We start from the raw sequence: 15530 nt of genomic DNA, 5'->3' as shown, positions 1-15530 counted from the left end.
TTGTGATAAACATATCAGTAAATTAGCCTACTATGACTATTTTCATTCGCTGCTTTCATGTGTCATCATATTTTGGGGTAATTCATGATTAAGAAAAAAGTATTCATTGCACAAAAGCGTGTAATCAGAATAATAGCTGGAGCCCACCCAAGATCGCCTTGCATACATTTATTTAAGGAACTCGGGATGTTCACAGTACCTTCGCAATACATTTATTCACTTATGAAATTTGTTGTTAATAATCCATCCCAATTCAAAAATAACAGCGAAGTGCATAGCTACAACACAAGAAGAAAGGATTATCTTCACTATTCTGGGTTAAATCTGATTTTGGCACAGATAGGGGTGAATTATGCTGCCACAAAAATCTTTGGTCATTTGCCAAATAGCATTAAAAGTCTGACAAATAGTCAAACAACATTTGAAAACAAATTAAAAGAATTTCTGAATGACGACTCCTTCTACTCAGTAGATGAATGTTTAGATATGATGTAGTAACTGTAAAAAAAATTGTGTAAATAAAACTTATGTTAAAGTGACACGTTTTACATCATTACGAAATGTATTCATGACGTATGGAACAAGTACGAGGCTCATTCAATAATTAGAGACAGATTGGTCTGGGGAGAAAACTGTTAGTAGGGCAAATTTGGTACTTTTATGGCTTTAAGTTGGCATCACTGGGATGAGCCCTACTCAGTTCATGTATCAACATTGTTTCGTTTATAATCTCAATAATACACTTCAAGATTCCGCGTCCGCTTGAAACGTCCACATTAGTTGAACAACGTCCTGCTATTCGTTTCTTACTTGCTGAAGGTAAGAAATCAGTGAATAAATACTGTAGAATGTCTACAGTTTATGGTGAAGGTTGTATAAGTCGTGCAAATTTTGCTAAGTGGTTATAGCAGTTCAAAAGTGGTCGCGACTCAGTGACTGACGAACACCGTTCTGTCCGACCAGTTGCAGTTTCAACTCCCTCACTTGAAAGTCGAATTGATGACATTATTCGTGCCGACCGCCGTGTGACTGTGGAAATGATAGTTGATAAGGTTTAAGTTAGTACTGGTACAGTTCATAACATTATCTGTAACAAGCTGAAGTGCCGCAAAACATGTGCACGATGGCTCCCAAAGGAGTTGACGCGGCTGCACAAGGAAACAAGATTGAGTGTGTGCACAGACCTAAAGGAACGTTATGAAAGAGAAGGTGAGCATTTCCTCAACAAAATTTTAACTTGTGAGGAAACTTGGATTCACTATAATGAGCCAGAATCAAAAAGACAAAGCATGGAGTAGAAGCACACCAACTCACCTGTCAAGAAAAAATTAAAAACCCAAGCATCAGCAGGAAAAGTAATGTTGGCGATGGTTTGGGATGCTGAACGTTCAGTCTTTCGTGATTATCTCGAAGAGCAGCGTACAATGAACAGCCAGTACTACTCGGATTTGCTTTTAAACAAGTGAGCCGTGAGAGAGAGAGACTTGGTGGATCTCAGAGGAGAGGTGTGATTCTCCAGCAAGACGACGCACGTCCTCATATTGCTTAACTAACCCGTGAAACCATCGACAAAATGGGCTGGGAAGTACTGCCTCATCCCTCTTACAGTCCTGATTTAGCACCTAGTGATTTCCATTTGTTTGGTGCAGTGAAGGTGGCATTACGTGGGAAGAGGCTTTGCAGCAGGAATAAAAAAGCTTGTACCCCGTGGGAACAAGTGCATAAATGTTCAAGGAGATTAAACTGAAAAATAGAAAAAGTATTGTTTTCTAAAAATAAACGCTTTTCTAAATGGCTCTGAGCACTATGGGACTCAACATCTTAGGTCATAAGTCCCCTAGAACTTAGAACTACTTAAACCTAACTAACCTAAGGACATCACACACACCCATGCCCGAGGCAGGATTCGAACCTGCGACCGTAGCAGTCCCGCGGTTCCGGACTGCAGCGCCAGAACCGCACGGCCACCGCGGCCGGCAAACGCTTTTCTCTCCAGACTGATTTGTCTCTTTAATTATTGGATGGCCCTCGTATTTATGTATGTATGTATGTATGTATTTATGTATGTATGTGTATTAATCCTGTGCTAAACGGTCTCTCCTGTCTTTTAATCCGAACATCTCTCAATACCTCCTTAGTAAATGGTTCTGAGCACTATGGGACTTAACATCGGAAGTCATCAGTCCCCTAGAACTTAGAACTACTTAAACCTAACTAACCTAAGGACATCACACACATCCGTGCCCGAGGCAGGATTCGAACCTGCGACCGTAGCGGTCGCGCGGTTCCAGACTGTAGCGCCTAGAACCGCTTGGTCACTCCGGCCGGCACCTCATTAGTAAACGTGACCAATTGCAGATGACAAGAAAAAGGCAAATAATGAACTAGCAGAAAAAAAGAGTTTAGCACGTAAATGACGAACTGTTTTAGAGTGTCAGAAACCTCTTTTGGGTGTTTAAGAATTACTGTGAACGAGAGAACTGCTTGCTGAGGGATAGGGGCGCGGAAGGGATTAAGGAAGATACCAGTATAAAGATTCGATTCGATATAAAGGAAGAAAGGCTTTTAATTTTCTATACCTACATCTACGTGGCCACTCTGCAAATCACACTTAAGCGCCTGGAAGAGGGTTAATCGAACTACCTTCACTAATTCTCTGTAATTCCACTCTCGAAATACGCGAGCTCTAATTTCCCTTATTTTATTGTTATGATCGTTTCTCCCTATGTAGGATGGCGTCGACAAAATATTTTAGTTTTCGGAGGAGAAAGTTGGTGATTGAAATTTCGTGAGAAGATCCCGTCAAAACGAGAAACGCCTTTGTTTTAATGACGTCCACCCCAAATCCTGTATCGTGTCCGTGACACTCTCTCCCCTATTTCTCGATAATACAAAATGTGCTGCTCTTCTTTGAACTTTCTCGATGTATTCCGTTAATCGTATCTGATAAGGATGCCAGACAGCATAGCAGTACCCCAAAAGAGGATGGACAATCGTATTGCTGGCATCTTCTAAGCGTTCTGTCAGTAAAATACAGTCTTTGGTTAGCCTTCCCCACAACATTTTCTGTGTGTTAACTCCAATTTAAGTTGTTCACAACTATAATTCCTAGATATTTAGTTGAATTTACAGCCTTTAGATTTGACTGATTTATCATGTAACCGAAGTTTAACGGATTCCTTTTAACATTCATGTGGATCACCTCACACTTTTCGTTACTTAGAGTCTATTTCCAATTTTAGCACCATATATATATATGTTATCTAAATCGTTTTGAAATTGGTTTTCATCTTATGATGACTTTACTAGACGATAAATGACAGCATCATCCGCAAACAACCCAAGGCGGCAGCTCAGATTGTCTCCTAAATCGTGTATGTAGATGAGGAACAACAGAGGGCCTATAACACTACCTGAGGAACGCCAGAAATCACTTTTGTTTATTCGATGTCTTTCCGTCAATCACTACGAACTGTGGCCTCTCTGACAGGAAATCACGAATGTAGTCGCATAACTATTCCATTATCACGTACTTGATTACACTCTGCTTATATGGTACCGTGTCAAAAGCCTTCTGGAAGTCTAGAAATACGAAGTCAATTTGATATACATTGTCGACAGCACTCAACACTTCGTGTGAATAAAGAGCTAGTTTTGTTTCATAAAAACGATGATTTCTAAATCCGTCTCAACTATGTATCAATAGGTCGGTCTCTTCGAGGTAATTCATAATGTTCGAACACATGTTCCAAAATTCTGCTGCGTATCGACGTTAATGATATGGGCCTGTAATTGCTCCCATTGCCATTCTTGAATATTGGTGTTCTGTCGTTAAACTGAATAGGCGGGCAACATAGTACAAAAGAAGCAGACACATCACACAAGATAAAAATCATACGTTAAAAAATAAAACAGTTGCATTTACGGATGCTAAGTAACGGAACCAAACTATTTAGAAGGCAAAGTTGCACGAGATCGTCGAAGTAAAGAAACATTATTTAGCAGACTTGCTCAGAATTATCTAACTGTCTTCAGCGACACAAGTCTACTAATGTCACAGATTTTTTTTTTAATCGAGACCACATTCCTGACACTACCCTTTCCATTACCGCAAAGGGGATGCGGACAATTAGGAAACGGGGCGTGGAGATACTGACAGCATTTGCATTGTTGTATTACAGAACTATGACAAAAACTCTGACGGAAAACTTGCGAAATGAGCAGTAGTTGCAGAGAACTGACGGGGCAAGATGCCCATGAATAAGTCACTAAGTACGAGTGCTGAGTTACGCAGAGACGCAGCTGCCGGATGTTGTGAGAGACCCAAGATGTTGAGTGCTGGTCTGCCGGATGCTGGCGTTCGTGCCTGCTTTGTGGCGACTATTTTCGCGAGCCGACAGATGTAAACGTTGTTCTTTACGGACTAGGCTGCCTTGTGTCCGTTTCCGGTGAGCTCGTTATCCTGTTCCGCTGGTCTCTCTAGCGAAACCGACTGCAAATATTGGTCTCTTACTTAGAGATTCCATAGTCGTATCTATACCGCTCATTTATTACTTAATAATGACAACATATTTTTAATCGTATTTCCAATTAAAAGTTCCAAAGCCAAGATGTTCTGATTACTCAGAATAATACGCCTAAAATTACAGAATTGAATAATAATTGAAATTTATAATGTAAAAATGTTTTTAAATGTGAAAATTCCATCTAAATATGAGTACAATAATGAACTTCACAAAATTAATTAATACACACTAATTACACAATGACTCCCATTCCTAACAATAATTGAAGCTAAGAGGGTAAAACGAAACAAGTTTTGATTGACAGAATGTGTAACAGATGCCTAGAATTTTATAATTAGGCGTATATCTGGTTACAACAATACAAGTTTAATTAATAAAGTAATTAAGACGGAATGTTCTTTACAGCTTTCATCCTAAATTTACGTTTTACAATATGTGCCTTCATTTGCAAGCGACAGAGTAACTTCTTGAATGAGTAAACTACATTCGTAAAAGTCCAATTATTTGAATATTTACAGTTGGTGATTAATGCTATATATTTTATTCCTACCATTTTCACTAATTCAAGTCTTTCCCATAACTACAATGAATGCCACAGTTTGTTAAAGTACATCGTCGTTTGTTTTATTTTGTAATAGTGTCTGCTAATTAGTCTCCCATTTAGTGTCATTTTTATGAAATTCACAAATCACCATAATACCAATCTTTTAAAGTGAGGTATTGTACTACACGATGTCAGGGAATCGAAGTTTTCATTACGTCTTTGTATATTAGGTATATTACAACGTGACCACTGGTACCAGCAACGTTGCCCAGCTGATGCAGCACGTCCAACATGTGTGGCATTTCTTTGAAAGGACCATCCTGCAATTGGAGGGGCACTATTTTCTTCCTTTCAAACTCACTCAGTTGGCTGTAGGGAGCACGAGTGCATCTCCGTGGCATGGTTGCTTATTCGTTTCACATGTATGCACCACCATTCTGGCCATGAGCATTCCTTTTTAAAGGATCGACACAGATGGCACTTTGGTAGCTATGCCAATACGCTGTCTTTTGGCGGACGACGTTGAAACCCAGCTACTATCCGCAAGGTGGCGTGCAGTCATCAGACCAAAACTGATGTCATCTTTGCAGATGTACTAATTTTTTTCTGGCACTGTGTTTGAGTGGTGTCTTCTCTGTCAGAGATGTCCGACAGAATAGACACCACTGAAATATATACATTTCTGAAGAACTGGGGGACTGCTCCTCGACATTTTTTTGGTGTGAATGGATGTATATCGTCCGAAGTCCTACGGCAATCAGGATTCGCGAGTAGTTTAGAACATGCTGCCTTGCAGCGTGCAGTAAGTTAGAAATTTGAGACGGTCAGGGACCGTGCCCAGGTGGCCGAAACAGTGAAGGCAACTGCTCCTGAGAAGCGATAAATCCGTTTCGTTTTGTATGTCCATCCTTCTGACTGCAGATTTGAGGGACTTTGGCCGTTCGCTGATGTAGTGAAATGGAACACCTACAGCCATCCTTACGAAGTTATTATATGGCTACCAGTTTCGGTGCTTTAGTACACCATCTTCAGGCCTTAACCGAAGCTGACGAAGCTGAGTCGGTTAACTCCAATCGTAGACACGATTCATCAGTGGCCAACACCTATGAACTACTTTTCGCAGACTACCTGTACCAGCGATGTTGTCTCTCAAACCATCAACTACCAACAGACTGAAGAAACATTCAAAAGAAAAATATGTTGAATGTTCCTCCAGTCAGTTGGTAGTTGACGACTGGCATCAGTTAACGCCTGACGATAGTGTACTGAAGCACCGACACTGATAGCCATATAACAGATAACGTCGTAAGGACGGCTGTAGGAGTTTTGCTTTATTACATTAATCTGGTTCGAATCTCAGTCAAGCACAAATTTTCAACTTTGCCACTGCATTACCACCCTCCTTTCCCTTTCCTCCCTCTTCCTACATTTCATGTTTACATACGGCACTAGCTACGGGCACACGTCAGGGGCCCCGCAACCGCACTGTCCTATTTTTCGGAAGAAAATTAATTGTTAATAGTTTTGCATTGAAAATAATTCTGTTTAGGATTGGGTACTCAAGATTGGGCAGTATTTTTTAAAGCGAGGTAAATGACATAAAATTGCGTGTGTTTTAGAATATTTGGTTGGTTGGTTTGGGGGACGGGACCAAACAGCGAGGTCATCAGTCCCATCGGTTTAGGGAAGGATGGGGAAGGCAGTCGACCATGCCCTTTCAAAGGAACTATTCTGCCATTTGCCGGAAGCAGTTTTTAGGAAAATCACGAGAAACCTAAATCAGTACGGCCGGACGCGGGTTTGAACCGTCGTCGTCCCGAATGCAAGTCCAGTGTGCTAACCACTGCGCCACCTCGCTCGGTGTCGAATCTTTGAAGAATATGTAGGGTAGGGTGGGGCTTTCTGAATCACGGAGCTATGTGGATAGAAATATGAAAATATTCTACTTCTTATCCTGCGTGCGGAGTTCATCCACCATTATGTTACAGGACCGTTGCTGGTCAAGTCGTGCACAAGCGACAGGAAGGTTTTTCCATATATATTTAATACAGACACAATGATCAAGAAGGAAATAGAGGAGGTAAGACAGTAATGTTAATAACAATCCTCCATGCAGTATTAAGTCTGTTTAAAATAAGGTCTACTGTTGAGATACGTGAATGCTAGTCATAAATCTTTCCGCTACCAGGTATGCAGATATACCTGGTAGGTCAACAGAACAATTACTGACATCCGTTTTAAATTTGAGCAACTGCTTACTTTTAAGAAATAATAAGGAAGTGGGGCTATGTGAATCAGTCTTCGTGTTTTCCGAATCGGTATATAATAAGTACTATTTCTTCTTTATTAAAGTATTCCTGTAGCCTATTTACGCACAATAATCTCTCAGTCTCCGTTACAAAATTTGTTTTTGATAAAATTTTCGACGTCACCTTGAGACGTGGTGCTAACGTAGGAAATGCTATGAAGCAATTTGGAGAGCGGACGGGAAATTTCCCCTTCAGTCATGCAAAATTATTCCACCGTCCACCTTCCTGAATTACTAATCCCGCTGTTACCACAGAATCAGAAGTAAACCAAGGCCCTGAAACTCTTTCTGATCCATCAAGAATGTCGGAAAGTCAGAACTCAGGAAAATCATCATCATCATTTTCTTCTAGTTTGACAACCCCAACGAAAAGCATCAGTACCATACGTGCAAGTAATCTACAAGAGCGAAGAGGCAACTGCATTTTGAAAACTCCCAAAGAAAGAAGGTCAAAGGTTGCAGAAATCTCTGGATGTTCAAGAGGAACCTTCAAATACAGTAGAGCATTCATCTTCATAATCACCTGAAGCTGGTGGTTTCTGAAATATCAAATATTACGACCTTACACCTGTGAGGAAAGAGGAATGGACAATGAGTGATAAGCGCAAGGTGTGGTTTCACGAAATTTGTATGGGGGTTTCTGGTCGTAACAATTTCGCTGTGGGCAATGCACGTGACATTAAAAAGTGTAATCATCATTATTGTGAATTACTGTGTGACAGTTTACTATGATAACAAGTAACCCCACAAATTTTTCTTTTTTCTGTTCTGTCACAATTTCAAATACTGCAGCCGCGCGGTGTGGCCGCACGATTTGAGGCTCCATGTCACAGACTGCGCGGCCCCTCCCGGGGGAGGTTCGCGTCCTCCCTCGGGCATATGTGTGTGTGTGTGTGTGTGTGTGTGTGTTGTTCTTAGCTCAGTTAGTTTAATTAGTGTGTAAGTCTATGGACCGATGACCTCAGCAGTTTGGTCCCTTAGGAATTCACACACATTTGAACATTTTTAAATACTGCTTTCTACAGTGAGGAAGAACCAACTATGTATTACAGTTTGGTGCAAGAGTTTTGTTTACATGTTCTGTTAAACATGTTCTTGTGTGCACTACTACGAACTTGTACCACAATACAACGGACATTGTTTACTTTCCATTGTTTGAATGGTTCAAATGGCTCTGAGCACTATGGGACTTAACATCTGTGGTCATCAGTCCCCTATAACTTAGAACTACTTAAACCTAACTAACCTAAGGACATCACAAACATCCATGCCCGAGGCAGGATTCATACCTGTGACCGTAGCAGTCGCGCGATTCAGGACTGAGCGCCTAGAACCGTTTCCATTGTTACCATGGATCGTTTGCTGATGTGCTGCTCCTGCGCTAACGCCAAACGACATAGGTCACTATGCGAAGCAATAGGACATTCGAATAACTTCAAGTTATGGCAGATGATCGCTAATGTAGTGAAATTGTAGCTCAGCTAGAGTTGTTTTTGCGATCCTGTTGTCAGTTCCTGTCAGTGGTTTTAAGTGCAGCCACAGTGTGCCTTTACTCCATTCAGTAAGTTTTCCTTTTCTTTTTTTTTCCCCCGTCCCCCTGCGTGTATGCTAGTGTGCTCGTACTCCAAAGTCCTATGATGCGAGTAGCATAATTTTGTTCTACCATCAAGTCTAAACTTGAACATGTTGATGAACTTTACTTTTTGACGTGATCTGTAATAGCTAGCTTGTAATGGATGTCGAGATGGACAGTACAGGCTAGCGGCTGCAACATGGGGGCAACTGTCAGCTCTGCGTGACGTAAATATGAGCAGTTAAAAACCCGTAACTGTTCCCGCTAGCGAAAGTAGGAGTAAAAACTCCTTGTGCAGTAATATTCTGCAAATTTTGTGATGAACAGAATTGTTATTCATTAAAAGCAGGCCGCTTTTCGCGACAGTGCTATCCTACTCTGGCTACAAATTCTATTCTATTGCTTGAGCCTTTATCCCACAGTTTGCGCAGGGTCGGCACTGTTGCAATCGGATTTGTCACGGTTAATGCGAAGAGGTGGCCAGATGCCCTTCCTGCAGCATGTAGGTATATGAGGTGGCGCTGATTCTAAATCCTGAACTTCCAGCATTGGCCAGTGTACCACACTACGGCTGATATTTACCACAAGGACTTCGCTACTCGTATTATGCATCTGTGTATGGCAGATTCCTCTTCCTGCACCCCTTTTACTTCTCATAGCGCATATCTTGTGGCATGACAATACAATTTTCATATCATGCATTGTCAGTCCCTTGCAGATCTTACACACAGCGTCATCATTAGGTATGTAAGCAATACCTTAAAATTCTTCAGGTTCTGAAATGGGGATGAGAAAAACCCAATTTTTTTCAATGGGTTAAGTTGTGTTTTCTTGGTTTGATTGTTTTTTTTTTTTTGTATTGACAAAGAAGTAGTTCAGTTTAAATTCTTATAAATAATTTATTCAAAACCATAACCCATTCTTAAAATTACTTTATTAGTGGAAAAAAAACTGACAAAGTATTTGTCAAGCTGTTGAACTTTGGATAAGTCTTGTAGAAAGTCCTGATGTGGAACTCTGAGAGCATAACAATTCAGAGTGAGAAGATTAACTGCTGCACAAGAAGAAATTGCAGAAAATTGGCTCACAGAGATGCACCCAGAGTAGGCTGGAAGTCTTTTAGGATTGCTGGTAGTTATTGTCTTCCTGCCACTATGTTTTCTGATGTGACTGTAATGCAGCTCCATACACACAAATGGTGGAAGATAATGGAACTGAAAACAGCAAAAAAAGAAAACTTATCAGTGTGGGTTTATTATCTTTGTAAATAGCCTCATTTCTTGAGCTGCCAGCACTGCATCCACTGAGAGAATCTTCTGCATATATGGGCTTCTTTAGTCAAAATTAAGAAATAATTGTGAGAAGAGCTGAGAAATTAGCTAAGATCTGTTAACTTTTGAATGCTTCCAAAATGCCTAAATCGTACTATACATCATTACGATTCCACATGAAGTTAAAATTTTTTTTATGGAAGTGCAAATGTTATTTAACTATACTTCGTATAGTGCAAGAAGAGTTAAAACACAATATTAATAAAATAAATTCTTGTGACAGTAAATTGTTTCCATTAATAAAAACTCATGGCTTTTTTTGGTAGGGTTAAATTATAATAACCCTGTTCTGAATCATCTGTGTGTTGTGCTGTAGCTCTCCAGAGTGCTAATTCTATCTGCTGGTTTGACTACCCACTGTCCCTGAATGGCAACTGTAGGTAGGGCAACTCTGCAGTAAAACTTGCTGGTCAGACAGGATGTGCCGTTCAGTGATGAGCAATGGTGGCAAAAGCATGTCTATAAAAAAAACTGGGTGTGCACTTTTAGTAGATGCTCTGTCTATGGTAACAATCTCTGATCACTTGTAATATAAAAAGCCCTAAAGGTAGCGAATGTGAAATCAAAAGCAAACTCCTGGACTAATCAGTCTTCTTTTTAAAAACAAAAAATTAAAACATTTTTAAAATTGGTTCTTGTAGTTCATGCAGTGAAACATAACCACAAAGTCATACAATATTCTGTTATCAAACTAAATTTGTTTGTTACTTAAATCCCTAAATAAATAGTAGAATTCTGTTATACTGCAAAGCAATTTGTGTTCTGTATTATCAACATACACCTAAAACTAGTCGATGGAACGCATAACTACCTACCTTAACTGAATCAAACTAAATAAATATCTTTTCAAGTAACATTGCACTACTGTAAACATGCATATTTATTCTGAGAGAGTTCACTAACAGCTCACTAAAATCACTGTTGTGTCCACAGAATGAGTGTTGATGGTAGCAGCAATTTGAAACTATTGTGATAAACTGGTCTTCATAACACTTATTAAACTATTGTGCAAACTTAAACACCATGTTTGAAATTTAGCACAAGAATTACTTGTATTAAAATGTGCAACAGATTATCTTATTTATGTTATGCATTAGTTTTGCAGGAATCTTATTTCTCCAAATTTCTGTATTTAAGTTATTAGAAAAAGAGAGTAAATACCAATGATAATTTGTTTTGTAATGCCATAAGTAAGAGAGGAAATATAAAGAGAAAAGTAAGGGGTCGAGATGCTCTTTATCCAGCTCACTTCATTCTACTGAGGCTGTAACTTTGACTGGCCAGTCAACTTTTTACATGTTGTTTGAAAAAAAAAAAAAAAAAAAATCCTGTCAAAGGAGGAGAGTGACTGACATGTTGTGAACTTCCTTTTATTTCATACAATGTCACATTCTATGACACAATCATAACTGATTTCTGCCTACATTGCTCATCTTCAGATCGTACAATAGGAAACAAAATAAATGTTTAAATTAATATCTTACAAATTGTAAACTCTTGTCAGTTCTGCAGCACACCACAAAGGAATCATCTTAATGTGACAGAAATTGGTAGATATGATGTAATCATTTGTTTGTCTGTACATGTACACTTTCAGAAAAAACTGGATGATTTATTTAAGAGAAAGAGTTTCACAAATTGATAAAGTCAATAATGTGCTGGCCCACCTCTGACCCATATGCAAGCAATTATATAGCCTGGCACTGATAGTTTTTGGAAGCTCTCCTGTAGGATATCCTGCCAAATTTTGTGCAACTGGCATGTTAGATCATCAAAATCCCAAGATGTTTGGAGGGCTCTGCCCATAATGCTCCAAATGTTCTCAACTGGGGAGAGATCCAGCCCAGGATGGTTTTCCACACAGGGCAACAAAACTGGGCTTAGAATACTGTCAACATATCAGTGTGCTATGGAGGTGCTGTATGTGACAACCAAAGGGGTCCTGCTACGAAAAGAAATGACACACCAAACCATCACTTCTGGTTGTAGGGTTATATGGTGGGCGACAGTCAGGTTGGTATCTCACTGCTGTCTGCCCTGTCTCCAGAAACATCTTCACTAGTCATCAGGGCTCAGTTCGAAGTGAGACTCATCACTGAAGACAATTCTGTTCCAATCAATTGGATTCCAGCCCAAAGACATGTCTGGAGGCACCCCAGACAGTGGTGGGATACTCGCCCATCATACAGCCTGACAACCAGGAGTGATGGCCTGATATGTCATTTCATTTCATAGCAGAGCACCCTTTGTTGTGATCCATGGCACCCTTACAGTACAAAGGTACATCAATGGTATTCTGTGCCCAGTTTTCTTTTCCTTTATGGGAAGCAATCCTCAGCATACATTTCACCAAGTTAATAACCGCCTACACTCTGCAAGAGTTTCTACTGCTTATCTTCAAGCTTGCCAAACCCTACTGTAGCCAGCAAGGTTACCAGATCTCTCTTCAATTGAGAATGTTTTGAGCACTGTTTGCAGGGCCCTCCAACCATCTAGGGATTTTGACAGTCTAACACGCCAATTGGACAGAATTTGGCATGATATCTCTCATGTGCACATCTAACAACTCAGTCAATCAGTACCAAGCTGAATGACTCCTTGCCTAAGGACCAGAGGTACACCAACACATTATTGACTTGCTCAATTTGTGAAGCTCTTCCTCTTGCATACATTATACAATTCTTCTGAAATTGTAATCATTTGTCTGTACATGTCCATTAAATCTAAAATCTTTCATCACATTCTGATAATCTTGGAGTATACATGGTTCATGCCAGCCATAACCAGTAAGTATTAACCACATATATTTCAAATTTTATTTTACTGTACTTAATTCAACTGAACTCACAAAAATTTTGTAGGTTTTAAGATATATTTACTTGAGACCTAATTTTTCCTATCGTTGTTTCTGAAGATCGCCAATGTAATCCAAAACCATTTGTGACTGTGTCCCAGAGTGTGACAGTGTTTGAAAGAAAAAGTTTTTATACGGCAATTATCTCATTAATATCTTCAGACATTTGACAGCTATGGGTACCATTGTCATCTCGAGCGAACTATAAATTAACAGGATTAATCCAATCTTCGTTTTAAGTTCAACAACATGCTGAAGGATGTTAGTCAACTTGGTTTATTGATGAAACAGTGGCGGAAAAAAATACAATTTCTATATTTCTTTACATGATTTTTCAAATACTGGTACATTTCTTAAAGCTAGTGTGCAGAATGAACTGTAGCAAACTAAAACATTGATTTCTATCCATACCAGAAATAATACATTTTCGTTACAAATTCATAAATGGTGAGACATAAGGCTGAAATAATTCTTTCAAATGTAACAAAAAATTTAATAGCCTTTTGTAAACTGAAATAAGATTTTTGATATAGTTTTATGTGTGTGTCATCCACAGTGGATCCTTTTGACATCACTGGCTCAAGCAGATACATTCCCTGGAACAAAAAAGTTACGTTTTTTCTTCTCTTTGCACCAAACATCTTTTCTCTCTTGTATTCAGTCTATCTTAAAAATTAAGGCATCAAGAGAAAAAAAGGCAAATCAAAGTCTGTTGTACCAAAAAAGTAATGAAGTTGCAAATGCAATTGAGTTAGTATAAATTGAATTTTTTGCAAAATATTTTTGAGGTCTTTAAAAATAATAAAAAATGAATGACTTGGTGATAATTAAAATAACTAGGCATTTATTGAAAATATTTTGAAGTATTAAACCCAAGGTAAAAAAGAGGACACTCATACTGTTAGCTGCATAATTTCTGATAATACTAAATGAACAGTAACTGTTGCTTAAGTTTTAAAACAACTGTCTTCCTTGGTCTATCAGAAGCACACCCTGGCATGTTACCTAATTTAACTTCCCCCCAATCATAATCCTCTTCTCTTCCATCTACCCACCCTTTGGTAACATAGGAATTCCTTATCTCACAACCTGATTTCAATTTGTTTCAACAAAACTACTCCATATATTTCCAGTGTCACAGATTTTAATTCCCAAAAGACCAATATGATCTTTCTGCTGATAGGAGTAGAACCATCATAGACATGAATTGCAGAGCCATAGAACATTACCCATCAATATTCTAATCCACAGGCATTTTTTCTTTAAAGGGTAAATCTTGCAGGAAAACTGTGAAATTTCTGTGGTTAATCATTTGGTACCTTTATATGCAAACTTGTTCATGGTACTTCTAGAGGTATCTTTCCTATTTGCTCAACAACATAAACCAGTTGTCTCTCAGTGATTTATACTGAGTTCCTTAGGCCTTTTTAGGTTAAATCTATCTGAAAGTAAGGGCTGCAGAATAAATAGTTACAGTTAGGCAGTTATCAGCAAAACAAAAAAACTATTTCTGAAAAAATTGAGTTAGTTGTTGTACTATCGGTCAGACAAAGGGAAGCAGATTATTATTTGTAGGGGTTTCAACATAGAGTTTGTGAATGAGTCTGATAGGATGAATGACCTTCAAGTACTACTAATTTCTTTCAATTTGGTATCAGTTATTGATTTTCCTACTCGGGTAGCACAGGATAGCAGCACACTAATAGATAATATTTTTGTAGTCCAAGATATATTTAATCAAATGAACATTTAGCCTATTAAGAGTGGTCTTTCTGATCATGATGCACAGCTAATTGCAGCATGTGACATAGCTCCATAGAGGAATGCAGAACAGTCTTCCAAAATAGTGCATTCAGTTAACAATTTAACAATTGAAAATTTTAGGGAAAGCTTGCAGCAGTTCGATTGGTATGAGGTGTACCATGAACCTGGTGTTAATTTATAATATAACTTCTTTTATGATACATTTTTGAGTATATTTGCAAACAGTTACCTTAAAAACACAGTGATATAATTGTAAGAAACCATATAAAACACTGAGGCTTAGTAAAGGAATAAAAAGCCTTGTAACAAAAAAATAGATGTGTATCTAACAACAAGAAAGAGAAATGACCCCAAAACAGTCAAATATTATAAAAACTACTGTACTATATTAAGGAAAGTTATTAAAAAGTCCAGAAATCTAAGATCAGCACCTCAAGTATTGTCAAATTGGAAATAGGGATACTAGAAGCACAGGTAGACTGTATTACCATCAAAATGAAAAGTTTATTAACGAAAAGTGAGAAGTTGAAATATTTTTAATAGTTGTTTTTATGGTTCTGTACCACAATTAGTAAAAGGGGAACACTTACCGGATCACTTTGCCATCCATATGTTATCTGTTGTCTGTCT

At 38.7% G+C, this 15530-nt stretch overlaps 1 long non-coding RNA gene across 1 annotated transcript in view; it reads right to left on the bottom strand.

Annotated features, from left to right (window-relative positions):
* Window positions 1-13486: 13486 nt before the first annotated feature.
* Window positions 13487-15530, bottom strand: part of LOC126263053 (uncharacterized) — a 40933-nt gene continuing 38889 nt past the window's right edge. The window contains exon 4 of the long non-coding RNA XR_007546807.1: window positions 13487-13732. This is a non-coding gene — a long non-coding RNA (uncharacterized LOC126263053). The remainder of the gene's footprint in view (window positions 13733-15530) is intronic.

The sequence above is a fragment of the Schistocerca nitens genome, chromosome 6, assembly GCF_023898315.1.
Source record: "Schistocerca nitens isolate TAMUIC-IGC-003100 chromosome 6, iqSchNite1.1, whole genome shotgun sequence".
In the NCBI taxonomy this organism is placed as follows: Eukaryota; Metazoa; Arthropoda; class Insecta; order Orthoptera; family Acrididae; genus Schistocerca; species Schistocerca nitens.
Note: the sequence above shows the minus strand (reverse complement) of the source record. Positions and strands in the feature narration are given on the sequence as shown.